The 25,837-nt window shown below is 45.8% G+C and overlaps 1 long non-coding RNA gene across 25 annotated transcripts in view; it reads right to left on the bottom strand.

The window, feature by feature from the left end:
• The window catches only part of LOC310902622, an 82,899-nt gene that overhangs the window by 9,201 nt on the left and 47,861 nt on the right, over positions 1 to 25,837 (bottom strand). For 3 of the 25 annotated variants that reach the window (XR_014586824.1, XR_014586825.1, XR_014586831.1), the window contains 7 exons: positions 24,497 to 24,605; positions 22,144 to 23,068; positions 20,255 to 20,467; positions 18,822 to 18,892; positions 17,564 to 17,680; positions 16,413 to 16,563; positions 14,259 to 15,318 (listed from right to left, as the gene is read on the bottom strand). This is a non-coding gene — a long non-coding RNA (uncharacterized lncRNA). Of the gene's footprint in view, positions 1 to 4,713; positions 10,466 to 11,052; positions 11,170 to 11,206; positions 11,745 to 14,258; positions 15,319 to 16,412; positions 16,564 to 17,563; positions 17,681 to 18,081; positions 18,661 to 18,821; positions 18,893 to 19,169; positions 19,549 to 20,254; positions 20,468 to 22,143; positions 23,069 to 24,496; positions 24,606 to 25,837 lie in introns of those variants that run through there. The other 22 variants (XR_014586829.1, XR_014586830.1, XR_014586845.1 and 19 more) reach the window with 17 other exon arrangements.

The following is a 25,837-nucleotide window of genomic DNA, read 5'->3' as shown; positions in this document are numbered from 1 at the left end:
CCTGAACAGGCTTTTTTTTTTTGCTTTCCTATTAAAAAGTTAGTAGATTAAAAAAAACAACAACAACAACAACAAAAAAGAATAAATTTGCAGCTAATGGGCTGCCTACTGCTCACATATCCTGTGGATCTCGCAGGCTGACGTTATGAATAAAGTCTATTTCAAAATTGCCCAAGTTTTGAAACAGCTTAACAAATATTGTCACACCATTTATTTTTTCATTCTTTTTTTCTATACTCTGATTTGGTATAAATTAGAAGTATAACATTTGGTTGAAAACACTATTTTTAAACCTTTATTCTAGGATTAGAATTAGTGTGAATCTGTTCTTAAACTCTGCATACAACACTTAATTAGCAGTGGAAATGTATTTTTTTTGACAGGAAACCTTCCACTGAACTACGGCAATGAATAAGTTTTCTTATACAGGCTGCAAGTTCACTTTGATGCTAATTCTGGTTATATTCTTGGAATGAATGATCATGAATTAATGGCCTATGAACTGAACAAATAACTTTGGGTTTGCTAGCCTATGAATAAATATCGCAGCCTGCAGTGCCATCGCCACCATCCCAGGTTTGACACAGTCCATTGAGTGCTGTCAGGGCTGAAGGACCGTGGGAACACCGAGCTACTGCAACCTCGTGATTTATTTCCTCTCTCCTCCTACTCTGAATAGTTCCAACCCCACCCAAACTTGTCGCGAGATGTCTGAAGCCCTACATCTTATTCCACCAACCTGCAGGCATGGCTTCCCTTACTCTTCTATCCCGTTTTACTTAGGTCTATCTGAAAACCTTTTGGGCTTCAGATTAATGGGAACAATCATTGCAAAGAGAGAAAAACAGGAAAATAACAGTCAAACACTACTAATTAATGTGGTGTGTGTCCCCCTGCTGTATGTATTGTTAAAGTCACGCTTACATTACCAGCTACGTATTGCAGCTGTACTGATTTCTGTCCAGCCTTAGTTAACGTTTTTTTTGTTTTGTTTTCAGTAAAGTTCCCCTCTGATGGAAACATGAGTGAGTCTGTTCAAGGACTCATCCACTTTTACAAGGAAGCTAACGTCACAAAACCATCAATCTTTGCTGTATTCCCAGTTTTATTGCAATTCTCAGCTGCACAAAAGGAAAGCAATCAGGCTGACAATTTCTCTACGATCAGATCCCAATTCTTCTAGTTTTCCTTCCATTTCTGAACAGCAATTCAACCTGCTTCACTTCCTTACTTACCTGTAAATGTTTTTCTTCTAAATAATATATCGCTTGCACGAAGAAGGGTCAAAACACTAAATCAACATCCAAAAATAATAGCCTGTTAGCTAGTTTTAAAGTTATTCTTTAATTAAAATGGAGAAACTGGAAAAGTGTCTTAAAAACCCATCACGATTCTTATATGATTCTATATAGCTATAATTACCATCCACTTTACCAGGCAAGCCCTGAAAGTAATGATCAAGTCTTAAACGCCTGAAGTTAAAGTTCAATTACAGCAGATGAAGGGAATGCTGAAAATCGGCCAGCCGATTAAGATCTGTATAATTTGGCAGCGCACGGTGCCTGGATGTGCTGAGCCAGACCCGACGTTCAGGACAACGCCGCGGCCCCGAGCCCCCGCTCGCAGCGCCGAGGGAACCCACGGCACGGCCGGGAGCCGCGGTGCCACGGGCTGGGGCACGGGGAAGCTGTGCAAAAAGAAGTCGTTCCGAGGGACACGAGGGCTGTCGGTCGCTTTACATGGTCTATGGGTAGTGAACAAGTAATTATGGCTTCGTACAATGCAAACGTTTTATGAATACATACACAGAAATAAATTTGTCCCTGGTACAGAACAGAGCTGGAATAGCTTTACACTGAACGCTTACTGAAGGCATTGTTTTCCCTTCAATCTCTATCAGCTCTGAGATGCCAAGGGACGGACACCGCAGCTTTTTCTCTCGCTACTAACCGTCAAGAGAAAATCCTAAGGGAGAAATCTGATAAAACGTCCGCTCTCATTTTGCAAATGAAAGGTTAAGATGGATTGCCAGGTATTGTACCTTCAGAGGCATTGAAATCTCCTAAAGCGACCCCCAAACACAGAGAGCCTTCATGCTCTGCTGTTCCAACAGACAAATTAACAGCGGGGAAATATTACAGCGCCTATTTTTAGTGCTTTAGGACAGCACTTGCTGGAAGCTCGCCACAGAGATGCTAAACACTTCTCAGGCAGGGTTTTAGGAGGAGGACAGGCGGTTTGGGAAGACGACTTCATCCCAAGTAGAACCAGCAATTTTCTCTTGTTCTGGCTTTCTTGCTGCCTCCAAAGCCAGTAAAATTAAGCTGGCAAAAGCACTAATGACACCGCCGCCTTGCAGAAAAGGGGGACAAGGGAGGGACCAGCATCCCACTGAGAAAGGGGAGGATATGGCCCACCTGCAGCAGGAGGAGGGAGGGCACGTTGGGAAGAATTTGCCTCACTGGGCACCCACAGGGGGGGACAAGTGGCTCTGGGCAGCCCCCGGGCAGCTGGTGAGGGTGGGTGCGGGCCATGGGAAAAGGCGCAGTTACAGGACTGCCCTCAGAAATTAACTCTGCTGAGTTAACGCTGAGGTGCCAACCAGTGCTCTGGGCAGCGTGGTGAGACAGGGCACAATAAACCCGGTGTCGAGCACACCCGATGATGATGGCAATAGAGATCTTAAAAATAATATGCTCGCTTCTGCTCTCGGCTTTGTCTGGGTGATCTGCGCTGACTTTGTGGAATCACTGCAGCAAGTTGTAAATGATGTATGAAATGAAAACCCTCTGCTCGGCCGCTGCAGAGGGAAACTGCAGACCGGGCTTTTCAGCCACTTTTGAACTGTGCTAATTGCACTGATATTGAGCTCAGACGTGCAAGGAAAGGTCACCGAGCTTGCACACAGACACCAAGCAAACTGCTCCGTGGGATTACACTGAACACAGCAGCGCTGTTTAGAAACCAAACGCAGTGAAAGCCTCAGACTGTTTCAGTGCAGTGCAACATTTAGAAGATGATCCTGATTTTAAGGGAACCTTGGCTCTGAATTGAATTACAAGTTGTCTGCTGGCCGCTGCAAGCACAGGAATTTTACAGCAATTTGACTGAACGGGACCACCGTGACTTCATCAGCACATCTGGTTACACTCCCTGCCCTTAACCAAAAGTATCTTTTTCATACCGCATCTCTGTCCAAAGGGGAATTAAACCTATAACCATCAGGGATGGCTATGAATGTTTATTTATTTATCTAATGAATCAGAGAGAGGGCTCATATTTTCTCTTCTTCTTTTCAGTCATTTCCCTCTCTCTAACTGCAGAAACTGGAAAAATAGGGCATAGCGAGATGGGCCATAATCTCCTCTGATATTCTTCTAGAGATGTTGGACACCACAGAGCAGTATTTTCATTTCTTCTGGAATAACGACATGTACGCATCAGTCTGTGTAAATAACATGCCCTGAGTGCAGAGATCTAGGTCAAAGGATCTCATGGCAGCCCCCAAATCAAGGGGCAGAAAACCAGATCCTACACTACGAAGACATGCTAAAGGACATCATGTGTGCATTTTGCATGCAGTAAAGGCCAAGCAGCAGACTGATGCACAAGCGGTGCGCCTGCTGGGCCGCACAGCTGCCCCAGGGTCCCACCAGCAGGACTTGGTGCCTTGCCGCTCACTGCAGGCCTGGGGAAAAATCATTTCCTCTTGCGGTTTTATTCTCAGAGCACCAGCGGTTTTGTCATGAAATTATGGGACCGGGAAATCACCCAATTCCCAGGAATAACTGAAGCTCCCTTTAGCTCCCTTGGTGTTGCAGGTAAACAGCTTCGAAATCCAGCACATATTTCTAACTTGGCTCCCAAATTAGAAGCCCCTTTTGCAAATTTAACCCTCAGGGGCAGGAGAAAGCCAGAGGCACGGCTGCTAAGCGCCGTGCTGTGCTGCTCCATGGTTTTAAAAACGTATTCTCACAGCACATAAACAAAAATCCTTGTGACAGTTTGTGATCTACTTCTTACCATAAACTGCATCCACACCCCAAGCCCCACGCCCCCTCCAAGGCCAACATGTTAGAAGAAAAGACGAAATGCACTTTCATTAGTCAGTGCTTTGCCCCTCAGTTCTCAGATTAAAGAAAATCTCAGTCTCTAAAGACATATCATTTAAAGGAATGGAGGCAATTAGGGGGAAACGGGATAAACACTGTTAATGAGGCTATCTAATCATGGTGTTGTACAGACAATAAACCTCATAGTTTTTTGGTTCAGTCAACAGTGAAAAAGTTAATAGACCTAACACTAAATTATCTTACTATGCTTCTAAATTATGTCCCACACTATATATAAAATACAATATATATAAAATAATATATAATGTGTATATATATATATTAAACTATATAAAAATAAAGATTTTTTTTTTAAATTAAGCATGAGCATGAATTCTATTGGTGTCAAACCCAGCTCTCAGTTTAAATCTTGCTCACATTTTAGAAGTATCCTTCCAAGGGAAGAGCTCCTGTTTGATTGAACACCGGGAAGGTGATGGAGGCCGGAGGCGCGGACGTGTCTGCCCAGATCCCCACTGACCCCACAGCCCCCAAACCCCCCCCCAGCCGCTCGCCAGGCTGGCAGCAGCGACAGGAGCTGGGCCAGCTCCGTCACACCTGGGGAAATTTCTGTCATCTACTAAAATCCAAGGGAATTTTTGCTTTACCATGTTTAATTGCTTCAAATCTCTTTTTTATTCCTTATTAACATGAACATCATGAACATCAACTGCTTTATGAACATCAGGGAACCTCAAAATGTTAAGGAATATTCACAACCAACCTTCTGAGATCCTATTTTTTGTTCCATTTCCCTTTCATGTCCACAGACAGATGGTGAACAATTAATACTGCTACAACGGCAACAGTATTTCACTTTCTTCTGTCTTTCCTTCTCCATAATTAGTTTACCCAATGCAGCCTGCCACTTCATAATCAATCAATTGGGTAAAAAGGCTTGCCTGTTAATTTAAATACATTGTGATATTTGAAGCATATTCTCACTTTAAGCTAGCACATCGTGGACTATCGTACCTACACCAGACTCGTTCTCAGTCATTGCATGGACGCTCCAGGTGGGCAACCAGCGGTTCCTGAGGTTTGCTCTCGGGCTTCCCGCAGACACTTTCCCACACAGAGGTCTCCTACGCAGCTGGATGCAGCTCTGATCAAGCCAGCCACATCCAAATCTCCTTATTTCATAGGAGCAGAAGAATTAATGAACATGTTCACGACCACAACCCCCTGGGCAGAACAAGGAGCCTCCCGGAGATGCTCAGGCAGCGGCGGACCTGCGGCAGCGGCTGCACAGCTCGGGACCACCCGGTGGCTCTCCCACCTCTGCTGTTTGGGGGTGATAAACCCGCTGCGGACAAACATTAACCAGGGAGGAGGGAGAGCCTTCCAAATTTCAGCCTTCAGTGAGACGTTGTACTCTGAAACAAAAGCATTTCATGTCCCTCCAGTACATTTACCCTGCCTAATGAATAACTGGATATTCTTATTACCTATATAAATATTTAATCTCTTACAAATCCCTGTGAGTCCTTACATTCAGCACTGTTGGTATTACTGCCCTGCACTGGCTAACAGTGGCTTATACAAGAAACAATGGGCTTTATTAATTGGGCTAATTAGGCAGCATGGTCTTCATTTGTCTATCCAGCAAGACCTTCAGCTTGATGGCCCGTTCACAATCTTCTCTGAAAAGAAACTCAAAAGTGGATTTTTTTCTTAAATCGTTCAGCCCACCCCTGGTTTTGGGAAGACCAGGAAGCTATGCCGGTTCATCCAGGCCCAGCGGCACCCACGCAGGCCCTGCAAGCAGTGTCTGCACCGTGCCCCTCTGGCCCCGGCACGCGGCGTGCGCGGCGGCGCTCTGCTGGGCAGTGGTGGAGGGTGAAGGGGGGATAGAGTGGGGCTGCAGCCACGCGAGGGGAGCAGCAGGTGGGATCCTGCCTCGGACCTGCCCTGTACAGAGTGCCTGTACCACTCTGAAACCGTGTGTCCAGAAGCACGGCACCGCTGCGGTGCTGCTGCACCACCCGCTGCTGCTGGCCCCTCAGGAAATGAGGTTTAGATCAGCGAGAAGCAATGTGTGCTTAAGAGCTCAGCAAAGCCCAAACCTTAACATCAGCCACAACTGGTTATTCGGATTTCATCTCCAGCAGCTCTGATTTTTGAAGAACCTGGCACCAGAGGTGCTCTCAGAGACGTCCCTGTGAAGACGCGTTCGCTCCGCTCTCCTCCCCGCCAGCGCAGGAGCTCTCACCAGCGGCTCCTCGGGTCCTCCGCTCCCCCAGGAGGGTCCCGGGAGGGAATCACTGGCAGATCTTAAAAGTAACCTCCAACGTAATTAACTCCCTGGTCGGATTTAATGCTACAGTCATTGGAATATTAATACACCAGAGCACTTTCAGCAGAGGATGATAGAGCTGCAGAGCCAGCTGCAGCACAGGAAAACAGCCTCAGCGTGGCTGTTCCTCACACCCCCACGGATTTGTGAAGAATTGTGTGAAGTGGCCACAGTCACTGCCAGAATCTCCCAGGTGACTTACAGCTTGCGTTCATTCCAGTCAACCAAAACATGTAACAAAATTTTGCAAAAATATCTTATTTACAGTCATTCTGTAAACACTGAGGAACCTCTTCAGGACAGAAAAATCCGTCTTCCTGCAAAGCAATACTTAATTTTGTTTGCAGAGGCAGTAGTCCAGAAAAGTAAGTGAAAAGTTGCATTTTCTCTAGTCCTGAAACAAGATCAGCTACCCCTCCTTATAAAAGCTGGCTGTATACAGCCAAACTTCCACCCAACTTGTTGCACCCTCTTCCCCCAGTTTAATAAAACCATCTTCCTCAATAAATGTTCAGCAGCGAGTGCACTTCAGCAGTCAATATGTAATTACTTGCAAACAAAACATCATTTTTATGATGCCAACAAAAAGAAAAAATCAAAGTGTGATTTTAAGACCAATTAAAGAGATACAAAAATTACCAGGAGGTTGGTTTTTTGTTTGTTTTTTAAAGTCCATTCTAATAAAATGCATCAGCTTTAAATGGTCTGTCACCATAAAAAACTCTGCAGTTCATAGACCCGGTGTCGCAAAGTCATCTATGTGAGCCCAAGCACCATGTTCCCCCCAATACTATTTAAATAGAATTGATCAGAAATTACAAAATTATCCTTGATATATAAATACAGTAAAATTATAGCAGAAAAGAATGCACAAATATCTTATTTTTAAAATGCACTCTAAAATACTGAAATGCTGCAGATGGTGATAGCAGCGTCACAAAACTATCCAAGTTTTGGAAGGCTGCTCAGTGGTGGGAAGCAAACCCCATGAGGGGGTTTGAAGCCCTGGCGGGGTGCAGGAGAAGCGCCACGGGGCAGTGCTGTCCGCGGGGCACCAGGGACCTCACCACGAACCACAGCCACTGCTCCTCCGCTGCCGCTCTGCCTCCTGCCTCCGCACCGCCCCCGGTCCCTCTTCTGGCCACGTGCTTTGCACAGTAGGTTGAGGGTTTTACAAAGCCTCTTCTTACTTCCCGAAACGTGGAAAGTCCTAGCCCTGGCACATGGTCCTTCCTTCACTTTCTTTCCCCAGCTTCATTTCTGTGCTTTCCACCATTTGACCCATCACCCTGACTGATCACACCTTCCTTGATGTTTTTCATGTGAACATGCTACTTTTCCCTTCCTGTGTCTTTGAATCACTTCTAGCCTTTAGCCTTCCCTGGCTCATTCACTTCTTCCTTTCCTCCACTCATCAATAACTTCCTTATCAGACAAAACCAGAGACTTGTTAAGCTTCCACCATGACTTATTGTGTTTGCAAGAACAAGAAACCCCGTTCACAAACAACGATCTCACCCCGTGCTGTGAGCAGCTTGATCCAAAGACTTCATCAGTGCATGGACCTGTGCTGCTTGCACGGACGAGCACTATTTATTAGTTTGTAGATTCTGATGAGGTTTTCTTTCTATCTCTGGAAAATCCTCACAAACTTTTTCTCTATTTTTTTTCTAGACACACTTATGGACATCAATAACGTTTCATGCATGACAGTTCCAAAACCTGTGCACTGAACTTGCACTTGATGCTGCTTAGCTGTTGTTTTCAAATCATAGTCCGGTATAGATTGAGTAATCCTTCCTCAGGCGGGGATTGCATTACTTCTCCAACCACTGCCCCGTGTCTCCCGACTACAGAAAATCAATTGCTCTCCTGTGCTCAGCTGTTCAATTAAGCTGCACCACGCTGGGAAGCACCGCGAGTACATTTGGTCTACAGCAAATGCGCACACACAGGAGCTGCGCTCTTGATAAGAGGGGGCTGGTGTGTGGTTTGAAGGCACGGGAGAAGAGCTTATTGCTAAAATCTGCCATTCTCTTTGAAGTTGCTTTTATCACCTTGTGATCTTCATGAAAGAGCCGTGCGCACATTCTGGGAAACCCTGCATTTTCCTTTTTGTTCTCTCCTGATAAGGCCAGAAGCTAGGCTGGTAAAACTAGTAAGTGGGTTTTGTGAAGCGCATTGGAAATTGTGTGCTATAAAAACAAACAAGTCAACACAACCCTATAGGTACGCAAATTGTCAAAAATCTCTCAGTTTTGCAGAGCTGCTGGTCACGCCTGCAGACAAGGAGATGAAGCTCTCCGTGGCTGCGACCAAGAGGCTTCTGGAGCTTCGATCTGACCCACTGATGCGTGCCCCATGCTCCGAGCACCACTGCTTTCCACTCCAGTGCCTGGTGCCTCGGTGTCTGGGCGCGAACAAGGCTGGCAAAGCGCACCCATCCTGATGGAGCCCCTGTGGTGCCATGTGCCCTGCTCAGGCTCCCGCAGTGGCTGGGAGTTGCAGCTTATCCTCTGAGCAGCCAACGTGGGACACGGGCAAGGCTGCAGAGCTGCTGGGAGCTTGCATCGGCTGGGGCAGCACCCAGACTGGAGGAAACGACAAAACAGATATGAACTGAAAAAGCCTCGAGCTGAGCAACAAAATTAGCAGCCACGGAAACGAGTTTGACCTTAGCTGCTCCATAAAGCCCTCACACTTCAAATCACCCAGAGAAGCACCGTAAAAATAGCATTGCTTGGTGCTACACTAAGAACCTGACAGTCCCTAGAGAAACAGCCTCATCCAAATTACCCACCCAAGCAGTCTAGGTAGCTGTGAAATGAGAACCTATACAGGCTGGAAGAGGAAATAAAAAGAAATACTTTGTAATTAAGTCATCTTTCTGAACGCTGCAAACCTCTGCAGAGGTCACAGCATGGCCACATAATTAAAGATCCCATTTAAACACACAGTACAGATTATAGCATTGCTTAATTCCTAAGTGTCTGTTTAGTAACCTTAACGCCTATCTTAGCATAGCTGCTTATGAAATATCGGCATAAGTGGCAACCCACTAAGTGGAACGTTATTTCAGAATTATCACTTGCAGTGGGAATCTGAATTTGACTGCAGCAGCTAAGGCCCTTCCTAAATTGCTGTGCTGTCAGGACAGGAGGGCACACACCTGACAGCCATGGTCACCCTGCACATGCCACAGACCCATCACCAGCAGAGGCTTTTTCAAACATTTCGTGCTTGTCACTGTTTATGGACTGGAGTAGGAGAAAGGTCATTCAGCCTACATCACTCTAGGAAAACAGACTTACAGATAAAATATTTTGTCTTGCTCCTGGAGGTCATTTAGTGGCGTGAGGAACATTGCTCACTTCGCACGCCGCTGTCTTGGAGAAGCTGCCTTGCAGGGGCAGTTTCACTGAGGCTCGGTGGTCCCAGAGACTCCAGCTCAGCACTGAGTAGTTGGGACTACCAGCAAGGAGAACAGGCACGTGGCATGCAGGTGGGCACCTGCTCATCGGGAATCAGTTAATATCCGGTGTGTAATAACCCCGATGTGTTGCAGTGCCAGCAGGCTCCTGTGCTAACCCCTGCAGTGGTGCCAGGGTGCGTTGTCCAGCCATTCTTTACGGGTAGACCGAGAGCCACTCGTCATAATTTACTGAGAAGTCCTTAATTTTGTGGTTATACGTGTCAGTATCAAATCGCGTTAAATTCTTCAAAGGAGGCGAAAGTACTGAAAGGGTTCTGTTCAGTGACTTACCAGGTGAGTGGCTCTGAGCACCTCCTGCAGCCTCCCAGTGCTCTCCCGGTGCCCTCGGCAGCAGCTCCGTCGGCGAGCAGCTCCGGCTGCCCGGGTACGGGGTTCGGTTTGAACAGCGGTGACTAACTCCCAGCTTCAGAGAAAAATTGCAAAATCTCACCTCCCCAAGCCCTAGAGAAGCGGCAGGAAGATTCCCTTTCCGCGGGGCTTGAATGAACGGCGTTTCCCCAGCCCGTGGCCACCGCTCCTCCTCCGAGCCAGAAGCAGCCACGAAAGTTCTTCTCTTTTATCGATCTATTGTATGAAAATAACATAATTCTTTAAATTAAGAGCATCCAAAGACCATGACAGAAAAGGAAAGTAAAGCCATTAGCAATAAATTTACTGCCTCGAGCTTAGCTTTAAGAAACAGACTGCCAATACTGCTTTCTCCCTGCTGAAAGCCACTTACTGGGCTCACACAATCTTTTATTGTAGTGTTTGCAAAATGCTTTCCTCATATAAAGGGCCCGTGTCCTGTTTGTGTTTTAGGCTACTATTCCAGACAGCTGTACTTGTAGGCTGGTGAAACTAATACCAACAGTTTGACAAATACCAAAGTAATGCCTGCATATAAAAAATGTTCTGAGCAGTACACACCAGATAAGCTGCAGCAGTAAAAAATAACCAGGTACATATAAAAACAAGCCCAGCTAGCTAGCGGGCAAATGCGCACAGAGGGCAGCATCACTGCAGGGCAGGATAACAGGGATACCTTCCAGGCTCACAGGCTGGGAACATAAAAACCCTCGAGAAAAAAGTAAAACCTTCATTCTTTCCCAGAAAAGATGGGATCTGGCAAGAAATCAGCCCCTGCTGCTGCTGCTGCGCTTGTGCCTCACCTCGGGGCACGCAGCGTGCGGGGCCGAGCACTGCCCGCAGCCCGTTCCCACCGCGCCTCCAGCGCTCCCCTGCCTGCACCGCCACGCTGACCAGAGCTTGGTCACCACAGGGACCTGCTGGAAAATTCAATTTTAGGAAATCAAAACATTTACCAGTACCAGATCTTCAGGAAGAATATGCGAGGAAAGTCTGGGAGCCTGAAACCAGTTGTGGTGCTCCTTGTCATTGTATCACACTGCATGTAACAAAACCGGGTCCTACAAATGCACTTACCCACAGGAAAATGACAAATCCCCATAAGGCTCTCTCTAAAAGCTCAAAATACTCGTTTCCCAACTTGGAATTAGAAACTTTAATTCTTAAATCTTTGTCAAATTCAGTACAATTTGGAGGGAAATTTTCCTCCCTGGAATACTTTCCAGGCAGCTGTACCTGTGACTCCTTTCTCTTCCCTCTTACTTTACCTTTTATGACAAAATCCATAAAATAAGTTTCAAAATTGCATGTGGGAAAATGATTTTACAAGCTGCTCCTGGCCAGTACCCATTCGTCTTGAGAGCAAAATCTTTGTCCTGTTAAAGCTTCTAATTTGTTCTGCAGAGGGCTGCTGGTGCCCTGGGATCACCTGCCCAAGGAGCGTGGAACACGGTGGAAAAATTTCTCTGGCTTTCAGTGGGCTGTGAATCAATCTCTGGGAAATTAAACAAAATGTTTTATTATAAAGGGAAATCAATTGTGAGCAGCAAGGAACAACTGGTTGAGGTAAGATAACGAGATAATGATCTCAAGGTTCATCTTTAAACCTTAGCGCTGTAGAAATGCCTCTAATTAGCAAAAGAGCAGCGCTTTCTATATAAAACTGGGGTACTTGGCTGCAGTGTAAAGAAAAAAGAATAGGAAATGTTAAGAAGCTTTAAAGGTGCTTCTCGTTGCCCAGCGCAAGGCCAGCCCTCTCGCGGGGCTGGGCTCCTGGGCCAGATGGGAAGCAGGAGTGAGCACGAGGCGTCTCCTGCCAGAGCCGGGCGGCGGCGGGATGCTACTGCTGTGTGCCACGCAACGCGAAGCCGCTCAGCGGCAGCAAGGGGTGCAAAGCGCAGCAGGCTGCAGGAGGGGCACGAGGCTGCTCTGTTCCCCCACATCACTGGGAATGCAGCAGCTGGGGCACCGAAGGGACGGGTACAGCGGCAGGTGGTGAGATGCACGGATAACCTCCCGGACACACCAGTGCCCCCATTGCATCTCCTGACCTACTGTCTGTCCCTTAGCAGGCAAGAAAACTTCCAATACCATAAAGGAACCCAAAGTCTTTTTTATGATCAACGTTTTAAATCACAAATGACACATAATAGATACAAGCTGTGGATTATTTTTTTGTTACTATTGCTAATCTTTCACAGTTCACTTACTGCACTAGACCAGCAAAGCATCCTTTTTTTTTCCCTCTTTTTTTTTTCCCCTCTTTTTTTTTCTTCCCCTGTGGAGTCTGCTACATAGCTTATGCTCTGCACCAACCACACTTAAAGTACAAAAAGCACTTATTTATTTCTGTGATTCAACAAAGACAGCAACTGGCTGCTAGTTTCTTAAGCTAGAGACATGTCTATTTTGAACTGGACTAAATTATCATCCCTTCATTCACACACTTTATGAAACAGGTAGCATTTGATGACATACAATCACTTCTAATGCAGACCAATTCACATGACAAAATAATGTGACAAAAACCAGGTCACTCAAACAGAAGCTAATTCACACGGCCAAGCTGTCTGTTTGCAATGCTTTCAATAAAATATGTCTGAAGATCTAAATAACAGTTTGAGGCTACAGAAGAAACCTCACAAAGCCATCACGTTAGCTTTGCTCTTCTACTGGGCAGCTCTGGGCAGCGAGGTGCTCCCGGGCCTGCACCCTGTCCATGCAGCTCCCTCGTCGGAGCCCTGCTCGCCGGCGGCAGCCCCTGGCTTTCCCCCCACGAGCTGCCCCGCAGCTGGGGAGCACAGACACAAGGTGAAGAGGGTCAGGGTAAATCCGAGGAGCTGAACTCGTCTAAATCCTTTGTGCTTTGTCGTGACCCTCGTTAGGGCAGGGTGGGACAGGGCTGGCACGTGGCCGTGCAGCATCCTGGTGCGAAAAGGGGGTGGGAAGGGGCACACGTCCCTGCTGAGCATGGGGACGCTTCCTCTTTGCAGTACTGTTGGTGGACCTGAGCCCATCATGCGGGGTGGGCTATAGAGAAAACACGTATCAAAGGTTTTCTCCGGGCGTTGAAAAGCTAATGAGGCTACAGTGACAGATTTGAAGCACAGCAGCTAGGTTTTGTTGTTGTTTTTCAGCATGTGCTGGGTCAGCTCTTAGAACCAACGCCTCCCCAACCAAGAAATGGTTTTCTGCCACTGCCGTGCTACAGCTCTCAGGAAAAGGCTGCTGCTGTATCGCTGCTGAGTATACAGTATTTCAGTGACCAAACTAGTGGCAAAGAGCATCATTATCCCCTCCTTTGCTGCCAGAGGAATGATGAGCCATTACATGATTTCCCATTATATAATAATGATGGAGACAATTTGCACTTTTGCTCACACGCCTCGCGTACGTGAGCCCTCGGTTTCACTTGAAAGTGATTTGGGGAAAACTTGTATCTAGCTTAATATTCTTCCAGATAATAAATTAAGCTCCTAAATTAGCATGTCTCTATAGAAACAGCTGAAAAAGAAATATTAAATTAAAAAAGCAATTTTCTTTATGATGTGATGATTTAGCAAGGATTTCATTCTGCCATATGAATTACAGCCTGCTGCTTGTTCGGCTTATTATAATAAATATTTGAGAATCAACCTTTTGATCTGTATTTTTCAAACGCATTGGTTGACCATTGTTGGAAGCAATCATCAAGTGATTTGTATCCTCTCAGCCCTGAGACAGAGGTTTGGCATAGGGCTTCAAAAACTTAATTAGAAACATTGCTATCTGCCATGTTTTATAGCCTTAGATACAGAACAGAGAAAAGATATGTGGGAAGAAAAAAGCTACTTTTTGAAACCAGCCTTGAAACTAGAGAAAGGTCTTTGTTTTAAAGAAGCCTGAAAAAAACTATGGGGTAGAAAAACGTGGAGGAAACTTGAAATGTTATTTTGTTTATAGTTAACAAGTTAATCATGAGATGTTGGACCTTATGCTGTTCCAGCACCCCACTCCTACCCACTTCTCACCCTTCAGTGTCCTTCCCCATAGGTGCTGGCTCTTTCCTAGCTTAGTTGATCATCTTCCTGATCTTTCCCTGGCAACTTGTCAAGGGTTTGATGATTTTTTTTCCCCTTTCTTTTCCCCATTTTAGGGTTTTGCCTTAATTTCTGTTATCCAAGTGGTGATACCGAGGCATTATGGCAAAGGACAAATTCCAAAGGGGCAGCTGGTAAACCAAACCCCTCTCCCTGGTCACAGCACCCACGAGACAGAAATTCATCTAGCAACAGGTTGGTTCCATTCACGAAGCACGTACAGAAGCGAGGAACCATCGTGCACTCAGCAGAAATGCTACAGACAGCAGTATTTATTAGATGATCACAAACTCTTCAAAATATGCATAGGAGAGAAATGCAAACGACCCTCCACTGCAACAGAAACCGTTTGTGGTGGCACAAAGGCATCCCTGACAGCGCTTGGTCTGCTCCCAGGCAGGCAATTCATCTCTAAGAGCCCAGCAGGAGATATTTTCCAGCTCCTCCTACAGCAGGATACCCCCAGAGCTCAGGATTGCCCTTGCCTCCTGCTCACTCTTCCCCCTTTTTCCCAGACACTGCCTTCCCACCTGTTTCTTCGCCTCTTAATTTCTCCTGCTCCTCCTGGCAATTTTCTCTCCCCACTTTGGCTTCCACCTCCCTTTTTAATCGCCATCTCCAGCCCCTTCTGCTTAACTCCCCTTCTCCTATTTTATTGTCATCTACAAATAAGTAATGCCAGGCCCTCCCAAATTTCATACAACAATAAATAAATAGAAGTTTGTTATATGCGAAGAATTATTTTTTACCTATTTATTCCATAACTCAATTTTCTGCCTCCAGCGCATTCCCATGTCGCTGTCTCTTAGCAAAATATTTCCTGTGGAAGTCACTTTCATTGTCTAGGCTTCGTAGGTGATATTTCTTATCAATTATATAATAAATTAAGTCTCTGACGGTGTTACTTAAATGGAGTTCACACTGATGGTGATGCCTGAAGAATCTAATAGAAGTCAATCCATCACGGGCTGTTCAGTTTGTTCCCTTTAGCTGGAAAAATCAAAGGATTGGTTTAACACTCAGAATTTCTGAATATATCCTAGAGGAAAATGTGGAAAAGAGTGGAAATGATAAAATTAGCATCCTGCTTAATAGAAACTTCAGAAAAGTCTGAGATTTTCCCCAAGATTAATCACAGCATTCTTCACAGTCTTCTTCATAAAAATCTCATTTTTCCTATCGGCAGCCAAGCCAAAGTCTCTTAAAGAGAAATAAAAAGCAATTGTGTTAGAAAGGTGATGTCACCACATTCATCATGAGAGATTAATGCTACCCGTATTTTTTTTTATTATTATTTTTTTTTTTATTTCCGAGGAGTGTGCTTTGCAGCTGCACCTGTAGTCGGTCAGATGTGTGCTAGCTAAATTTATGTATCTGTACTTTTTCCCACCTTACCTCTGTGATGGTTTCCTCGTTCGCAGGTTGTAAATATCTCTGACAGTCACTGAACCTTGCAGTGGTGAAGCACTTGATATAGTGAAATGTTCTCAAGACAAAAAGCAGTTTGCTATAGAAATGTTTTTGCACACCTTTTCAGGAGACAAGGTTGTCTGAAAAGCCTGTCCCTTTCTGCAAGAGCACTGCGCTGCTCTGCCCACACCTCTGCCGTTGTTGTTGCTGTCAAATATATACGTACGTATGTGTTATATGAAATAACTCATATGACAGAGGCATTTATCCTAGCAGGAGACACCTCCTGGCTAATAACGCTAACGCTAGTACCCTCCCCGACGCATTTTTGGGTGCTCCTCTTGTCCCACTGCTCAGTCCCCAGGGAGGAGGTCTGGGAGAGGACCGCAGGGACCCAGAGGCACCTCGCTGGCCGGGGTGCACGGCTCTCACAGCGGGGAGCAAAGTCAGCTCAACAGAGTGCTTCGGAAGGGCTGCATGACAGAAAATGGGCAGGAGACTATGCTTTGAGTATGTTGGTGAGTACCAAGCAGAGCAAAGTTGACTTTCCCCAGCTCCAGAAGACAGAGCAGTCAGTCTGCTAGGCAGCCGCAGCGCACAGTTTATCACCACATAGCAAACTTAACCTCTGCTCCGCAGACCCCAGGACTCGGCCATAATATTCAGTGAATTACCTCCGAGTCCAGGCTCAGCAGAGCGATACGACAGACTGCTATGATGTCTGGCCCGCGGATAAGGACGGGACTTCAGTACACAGCACTTCTGGTCCTCAATCTTCACAGACAGGAAAATCATCCCGTCATTTAGAGAAAATAAAGGCCGTTTCTGTGATAGAAAAAGAAAAAAACATAAAAAACAACAAACAAAAAATGACATAATCAGAACATACTATGTATTAAAGGGATGCACTGAAAATATCACTTCAGAGAAAATGAGCTTAGTAAAAGCAATGTATAAAATTAATGCTTGGCTATTAGAGCAACTGATGTAAACCATCACCTAAGGGAGGAAAATCTTTATCGTCATTTTGGCGTTTTATTCACTGGAATCAAACAAACGGCAAAAGGCCCACGAGAAATCCTTTCACTTACCTCAGGGCACTTTTTAAAGAACAGCTGCTGCCCTCGCAGAGCGGCAGTGCTTGCTGTGTCAGCCCCTATTTCACCCCGTGTTTAAGCACCAGCCACCCTCCATCAAGGCGTAAGTACCACCGGGGAGCCCCAGCGCAACCGCTCGCGCTGCTGGAGCTGCCTCGTGCAGCAGAGCCCTGCTGAACCGGGCGCTCCCAGTGCGCTCACGGGGCGAGCACCGCTACCAGCCATGGCTCAGGATGGCTCTGCCACGTTCCCTCCCTCCTGGTGAGCCAGGGCACCAGCCAGTCTTTACCAGCACAGAAATCACAGGAAAACTGGGCGAAGACCCAGCGATGACGTGTTTTAAGCCTTATGACCCAAGTTACAAAGTCAGAATAATTTGTTATTTCTTGGGTTTCTTTCAAGCTGATAAAAAGTCACAGCAATACCATCGTGTAGAGAAGGTATGTATGTACGTGCACACGTGTGCAAATGCTCACGTCTATACGTGCATGCACACACCCGCTCACGTACAACCATCCTGATGGTCCAGGCACCCCCACAGGCACACAACCGTACATGCGCTACCCAGCACCAAACCCAGAACTCTCAGCTTCATCACACGGACCAACACCACTGTGCAGTAATCAATGCACTAATTAATGCAGTAATTAACGTAGAAATTAATGCAGGAGAGGAGAAGAAAACTTGGCAACAGGATCACAGGGAACTGCTGAGGCTCAGTTACATACCTGAGGGCATCCCTACGGAAAACAGCAAAAGCACTCAGAGGTCTCTTCTCTGCGTTCTCTGCTGCTCCTCCAGGCTCCATGGGCACAGTCTGCGTTATTCTCACCAAGCCTTTCCTGCTTTTTGGGGGGGAGGTGGGGAAATGAAGAAGAGGGGGTATCAAAAGAAAGCGATTATTTCCTGAATTTCCCATTATCTGTTGTCAAGGCATTTCAAACTCAATGCACATCACCTGAAGCAGGAATTCTTATGTGTGATGTGTAAAAAGCAGTAGGAAAAAAAAAAATTCAGCAGGAACATATTGCCCCTCCCAAAAAGATACCAAAACCATACCCCAAAAGACATTTATATATAGCAAAATCTCAATATTGTATTATTTAGACAGGAAAATGTTCTGCTGCGTTGCTAACAAAATAGCCCATTTTCTCCCTGAGGGTGTAAACCCGCGTGCATCAGGCTCGCTGGGAGCCACTCTTATTTCTCAGATATCAGCAGTGTGACAACCTGAAACAACACGTACATTTTCTGAATCTAATTAGCACATTTGAACACCGAGATTCAGCACTGTCACAGCTCTGTGGCGCTGAATCATAAACCAGGTCGGGCTGGAAGGGACCTGGGGGCTTTGGGGCCCAGCCCGTGGCTCCAGGCAGGGCAGCCCCCACACAGGGAGCTCAGGGCTGCTCCAGCTCCACCACCCCACCTCATCGACCCAAGTGTCCGAATTTCCTCTAACACATTTAATATTATATGAAACTGTTTTGAGAGCTTAGCTTCCAAGAAGTGATGGTTTCTGCGAAGCGAGCTTTCCTTGGGCGTTCTTTCCACTACACTGAAGTTCCCTGGAACTTTGGGTAACTTTAAAAATGAGCAAATATTTTATTGTTAAATCATTTATCTCCTCCCTTTGTATTTATCTGAAAGCCATTTAAAGGGAGCATAATGGCTGGCCATTTGTATGTGCTGAAAGTCTGCTGTTCATCAAGGAGGTCCGCAGGCAGCTGAGCCAGAACACAAACGCGGACGAGCAAACCAGGCTGCTGACGCGACTGGCACCACCTAATGACATAACAGCTATTCCAGCTGGAGCTGGGAAGACCTGTACCAGGAAACAGAAATAAAGACAGCCTATACCAGATTTCAGACACGGTTTTCCACCTCACACGGAGGCAATCTGTGGTCCGTAAGAGGTTGTTAACCAGAAAAAAAAACTATGCCTGGTGCTTCCCAATAGCAATTCTTCCTTTAAGTTCTCCTTACCTGGAGACAACGCACTAAATGTGAAGAACTTGACCCAACCTCCATCGCCATGACCAGACTGGATCTTCACTCTGTATACAATTTATACAGTCTTTTAACTATTTTTTTTCCTTCAAAATACTTAGTTAATAATTAGGCCTTATTTAAAAACTGAAGAGAAAACCAAACCACTTACTACTTATACCTTTCCCTCTATAAAGAAGGAAAGAAACAAACCTACAAAAGCAATCAGTGACACCGTTTGAAGGAAAGGTTTTTAGATACTGCAATGACAAAGACGGGAGGAGAATTATATAAAAACTTGAGAATGGTGCAATAAAAGGATAATTTGCTTAATTCCATCATTACCAGAGGCAGGTGTCCTCCAGTTTAATCAGAATATCAATTTGTGATGTTGGGTTTTTTTCCATTGCAGTAGAGAAAAAAAAAAAACACTATAAAAAGAGTATCTCTTCTGTGCTTTTCTATCTTGAGCCTACCACCATGACCACTTTTGCCTCTGGCAGCCAGCATTAATAACCGCTGATTGCAGCAGCAGCTGAAACATCCCTGCTCTGCTCCCGGGATTTCAGCAAGCTCAGGAGCTGCTCATGCTTGTTCCTGACATCGCTGGCTGGCTTGGTGCAGCCCCCTGGCTGGTTGTTGTTCTCCGCAGCTCACATTTGCAAAGTTAACATTCATTTCTTGGCTTTGGAACTGAAGTTTTGTAGCATGGAGTCCTAAAGCTCTTTTAGAAGCAAAAATAAATAAATACTGGGTGAGGTCCTGGACTCCTGGTGGCAGAAAAATATAAGCACACGTGGCAATTGAAGAAGTTTGTACCAGGGCAGTGATGAAAAACTTTGGAATATCTTTTTGTCTTCAAGACTCTCTTCCTGTAAACTAAGGACACGCTTCTGAGTTCACCCATACATGCATCAGAAACAACTTTGTCTAGAGCTGTGGCTGCAGTCATTCATCAGGTAGTTCAGTCCCTGGCAGAAGCTAACATCTCAGTTCCGTGCAGCCGTGCCTAATCAGCCCTGAGGTGTGGAAGGGCCACAGAGTTTATTAAAGGGCACTAATTAACTAGTTAATTAAAGGGCACTGTTCTAGCTAATAAAAAAAAATTATTTTTTGTAACTCAGTTATAAATGGAGTGGGAAATTTGGACGGACAGGTTTAAACCACCTGTTCGCTCTGAGTTTTGACAAAATGCTTACAGAAATTATCTGCATCTATGCGATACCTCAAAGGAAAAGGTTTCCACATAACCGATGTTAAAAAGAAAAAAGAAAAGTTAAGAAAACATTGTCTGAGTACTTTATCTGTTGCTAACTTCAGTGCTGGCTTTTCCCTGCCAGCTCTGTCCGTGAGGGGAAAACTTTTAACCACACAGACGTTTTCTTGAGACTGCATCGGTAAGAATTAAAGGCTAGTGCAAATATTAATACCTCATCCATCCTCTGCAACTGTTTCCTGCTCCCGGTAGGACAATTCAAGATGTATTAAGGTCCATTAGCTGCAGCTACACACTAATTTTCAATTTTTTGATGTCGCAGACCACTTTGGTGGATGACCTTTCCAAGGCTCATCTCTCCCTTTCAGTCTCTGCAGAGTTCACGCGCAGCAATTCTGTTGGCTCTGCTAGTAAATCAAACCAGCTTCTGTATGGGAGAAAAAATAAGAATCATGGGATTAAGACATCCCTCCGCACAGGAAGAGGTGCTGTTTCCGTTGGCTCCCCCACGAGACTCTGCAGAGGCAGATCTCTTCTGCACTATTCGAACTCTCAAGGGCTTTTGTCCCACCCAGAAACCCTCTCCAGTTCCTCCTATTCGAGCTTTCAGTTTTCCCCTCCTGATTGTTTCTGATCGGTCTCCCCAGCACTATTAACACACTAAATGTTCAATAGAAGGATGGTATGCCTGGGATAAGATGTCTCAAATTATTCGGCTTGTACCAAGCCCATTAGTTAACAAGTTTACCACATCAACACTGGAAAAAAAAATGCCTTTTAGACACAGGGCTGGGACCACGATGTTCATCAAAAACTGAGCGTATACCAGCATTGTCCAGACTCAGAAATGCCAGAGTTCCAATGTACAATAAAAGAAACCAAATCTTGTAACGCCTTGAGAACACGTGCCAGCGCTGCTGCAGCAGGGGTGTTTTTGCAGCCCCGGTGTTCCAGGTCCCGCACAGTGCCGCGCTGTCTGTGTTGGGCAGCACGGGCCCCTTGTTCACAGCACAACGCTGCATCACCACCTCGACCCTTCTCAGCCTCTCCACCAGAGGAAATGTTCGCTCTTGCATATGAGTAATAATTTAAATGCACCAAAGCAGTGTAAATAATAACGCTGGCAACATACAGAGAGGGAAAGAGTCACAAGTAAAACAGGCGCAGCTCATTTCAAGCTCCGAGGTCAGAGAGAAGTGTGAATTAGTGATTGTAGTTTTGATCATCCTACATAGATTCATGGCCTCTGAACCTCCAGGTTATAGCCCCTTGAGAAACCTTCTGGGTTTCTTTCTCTCTCTCTCTTTTTTTTTTAATACACTTCCTGATGATATTCTATGAAATGAACCATCTGTCAATGGCAGACATAAGCAGTTTACATTCCTGTTCTGCGTGCTAACAGCTCGGTGTGGAGTACCACATCCCCACGGCGTTCGCGCATGGTCAAATTAAGTTGATGAAATCGCTCTTTGAAATAGTCACTTTCCAACAGTTCTGGCACCTTCACAATATAATTTCCTTTTACTTCTAATTTATATAGCAAAGAAATTTGTTTGGACTGAGATTTTAAAGCTTCCTAGTAGCAATGAATTTTGTACCAAACTTGCAAGGCCTTGGAAATGACAGGTGAGTAACTGCGGACATGAACTTCACCCACGGTGATTCCAACAGCTCTGATGTGCAGTCATTTTTAGCATTGTGATTTTATTTCCTCATACAAAAAAATAGCGTCCCTCAGGTAGCCGCAGGAACAAACCCTCAAGAAAATACTTGGAAAGGGTTATATGTGGTGTCTAAAATTGTTCTGGAACACACTGACTCTGCTTCGCCACTTGGTTTAATTTTAAACCCACGGTTAGGGCAGCCCGTGAGTATGTGCTTTCCTGAATCACTGTCATAAAACAGGCTAGAAACGTCCAGGAAAGGAATGAGGGAAAAAAAGTTATGTTCCAGAGAGGAGGATATGTCTTGTCCTGTTAGGTGAAAAGCACTTTCCATTCTGCTCTTTCTTCACTTAAGGATTAACAGGTAAATAATGCACATTTTCCTTCCACTCTTAACATACCTCTCACGCTCCTGGTATCATTGCTCTCCTTTTCTTACCTGGCACTTTAACGAGTCCTGCTGACGTGCCTTCCTGCTGGGCTATTGGGATGCCATGTCAAATCCTAATGCTCTGACGCACGGGAACAGGAGGAGCAGCGCCGGGCGTCCCAGGGGCCCGCGGGGGCTGGAGCTCCTCAGCATGACAGCCACCTGCCAGCGCGCCCCAGTGACATCCCAGCAAACGAGACGGAGAGGTTGTGGGAAGATTACTGCAGTCCTGATGAGGATTTGGTTTTGACAGAGCACCTCTGTCTACTATTGGCATGTTGCAGAAGCGCGTGTCAGAAACGCGACGTCTGTGACATCCCTCCCTGTGACAGCGCCTGGAAAGCGCGAGCACCTTCCCGACAGAGAGCCTCGCAGAAGCGTCCCCTTTGTGAAGGCTGATGCTTTTTTTGCAAATAGCGCCTGGGTGCACCTGCTCACCTTTCAACCTTAAAAAAAAAAAGCTGAAATCTCAGGTTCTAACCCAGTCCAGCAACCACCACACCACGAAGGTGATAGCCTGTGCACCACGTGCCAAGGGCCGGGCTACGCTTCCTCGCCTTGCCCTGCGAGATGCACATGCAGGTACTGAGCTCTCAGCAGATTAAACCCACAGAAAACACTCTTGGTGAGATGCAGACTGCGGGCCCAGCTTTGCCCAGGTTCTGAACAAGCCCGAGGTTGCTCCTGGGTCCCAAACACAACAGATTTTGCTCCTCTTTTGTTGCCACATTCAATGCTGGAGCATCCTCACCACAAGCGCATCAGTTGCCCACCCAGTGCGCAACGTGAGCTGGGTGCTGGAAAACAAAGCTCACGGCAGCTGGCATGTTTATGGGGCGTAAATCACCACAGCAGCTCAGGGCTCACAGGACCAAGGCCTCGGTTTCTGCTCTTCCAGTTCTTGTCTCTAAAGCAGGGCCAGGCTGCTTCTGTGCTGTGGCACATAGCAAGAATGGATTAATTAAGGTTTCTGTAACACTTTGAAGAGGAGGACTTCTGTACAAATGTAAAGCGTACGAGGCTGGTATTTTATAGCTCAGAGTCAAATTAAAAGCAGAGTTAAAGGAAAAGGCAGACAACAGCCTGGGAAAGAAATCACGAAAGGTTATTTCAGCGGCAGAGTTGTTATCGCTGCCTGTCCTCCCTGCTCAAAAGCTGCATTTGATCATATATTCTTCTGAATTATCTACTGCATCTCTTGAATGCTAAAGGCAGAAATAAATGCTGGATAAATATCAGAGGGTTGATTTCAGATTACATTGATGCTTGAAGCTTGCAGTCTGTAATTCTAGCCTTCACACTAAGTATTAATTATTTAACATTATAGGAAAAATTAATACAGGTCACTCAGAAAGCATATATGAACAAAAGCTGGAGTACTTTTTTTTTTTTTCCAAAAAAATCCCTCTCTGGCAAATTTTACCTACAAAGAGCTTATCAGAGTTCTTCTGCTCGCCTACAAAATTTATAGCTGCATCTGTCTCCTGCTTACGAGGCAGAGCTGCTTGTGCACCACCCATGCAGCAGGGCTTCTCCTCTCTGTCGCCCGCCTGCGCAGGCAGAGCCGGACTCCTCGAACGCAGCAGCAGCTCCTCTAGGTGGGGTGTGGGAGCCCGAAGCGCGGCAGGAGACGCACACCAGTGTGGGGACCCCTCTTCTCCTGCCAACACTTCGGGGTCCACCCAGGGTTTGGCCTGGCTCCCTACTAACTCCTTGGAGGGGCAGGCTCGGTGCGTTACGCCTCCTGGTGCATCACGCCTGCTCAGCGCTCCCCCACAACCACTATGCTCTCAGAAAAAGCTTTCACATTTATCCCTTGGGGCAAGAGCAAATCTCCTAAATCGTGCGCTTGTCCACCCTGGCTAGAGGATCAGCTTTGCCAGCATCTATGAAATTCATGGAAATAACATAATGAGAAAAACAATCAGTGCCCTGACAGGACCAGGGAAAATCCATGTATATTCTATGTATTTTCCAGCTTCTCTCCTCAGAATTGTCTTTTATCCACTGCAATCTCCCTGAGAGGCGGTGCGTGCATCTGACAGCCTCTCTGTGTTGTGAACATCGTCCATGAAATGCTTCAAAATCAATACTAGTTAAATAAAACTTGTGATTTCAAAATTATATTTAAAATTTTTAAAACCTGCATAAAGAAAGAAAAAATTCTTAAACATTTCCATTAGATGACCTCAACTGCCAATGTACCCCACAGTTCTCCAAACTGTAAAATGAGTTTTTTGCAATTTTCCCCATTAGGCTGCGTTTGACACCAGGGACCCTGTGCTGCTTGGCCATGGCCTGGCAAAACTACCCCAACCAACAACAAAACAAAAAAAAAAAATCAAAGGAATAAAATACTCACATAAAAAGAGAGTAAATAAATGTAGAGAAACAGTTGACTTGAAGAAGAAGAACATGCTGAACACCTTGTTTTTTCAAATTCACAAGTCATTTACAGCTTGTTTATCCTACTGAAAAAAAAAAACAGTGAAATCGGCATCTCCTTTCCTCTTAGCCACAGCAACAGGACTGTAGACGTTAACATACTCAGCATTATTTAATTCAAGAATTATTGGTAGTATTTGTGACCAGTTTGCTCACTGCTGGCATAGGTGCATTTGACTGGCTGTAGGCAAGCATCACATTGAGCAGAAGCCAATTACCTCAGCTATAGAACGATTGCACTGTGTTCCCGTTGGCATCTGGAAGAAACTCTGAAAATTAACTTTGCTCTGGCATATCTTAATTAGAGCAGTCTCTCTCAGCTCACATGTACAAAAGGAGTTTACGGCAAGCGGAACAGGTGATGAAAAAGCAGTTCGCTCTCGTGAGAGAGCAACCGGTGCGGTTTCTGCAGAACCGGGGCAATTAACCAACAGGTAAAGCAAAAGCCCCCACCCTAGGGTCAGCACGCAGTCCTTCAGCCAGGACAGCTATGGGTGCGGAACCACAGTGAGAGCAGCTTGACAGATTTGGCCATGAATTCATCTATAACTTCTCTTGGGCCATTTATTCCAGGATACGTTTTTAAAATCAACGTTTATATTTTCATAAATAGGGTTATTAAATTTTCCCTAGGCTCATTTATAAGCAGAGTTGCTTCCCCTCCTCCAGCACCAACCAAGGTAAGGCAGGGCTGCACTGAGGCCGCCCACCAGGCCGGCACCAGGCTGCCCCTCGGATGCTCCTTCTGAGGACGTTAACACTTCTGTGATGCTGTGACATGGGGCCGGTTCACGTCACACGAGGACGAGAACCTCTCGCTTCCAGCAGGCCCTGACGTGCCACGACTAAGTCAGCACATCGCTCCCTCACATCTCAGAAAGACACCGCCCAGGTAACCCTCGTGGTCAGCAGCTGTGCCAAGGGCAAGAAATGACTACTAGATAAGGTTAACATTCACTCAAAGTTGATGTAATTTGCATAAAAAATTAGCAGCAATGAACACATTAATTGGCAATCAGCACAAATGTTAGCCTATTTTAGACCTCTCACAGCCCAGGAGCCCTCCCTGCAGGCACATAAGCAAGATTGCTCAGGCACTAAGGTGGATTTTTCCCCCTCAGACACTCGGGAATGATTTGCTAACCAGAAAGGCAAGCACTGCTTAAACGTTATTGTGGAGGACCCAGTGCAAGGCACCACAGCAGTTCTGGGAACGCTCCACTGGGACGTGGCTGCAATCTGCAGGAAAAGAGGAAGG

This window comes from Anser anser (genome assembly GCF_964211835.1).
Source record: "Anser anser genome assembly, chromosome: 7".
NCBI classification, from domain to species: domain Eukaryota; kingdom Metazoa; phylum Chordata; class Aves; order Anseriformes; family Anatidae; genus Anser; species Anser anser.
Note: the sequence above shows the minus strand (reverse complement) of the source record. Positions and strands in the feature narration are given on the sequence as shown.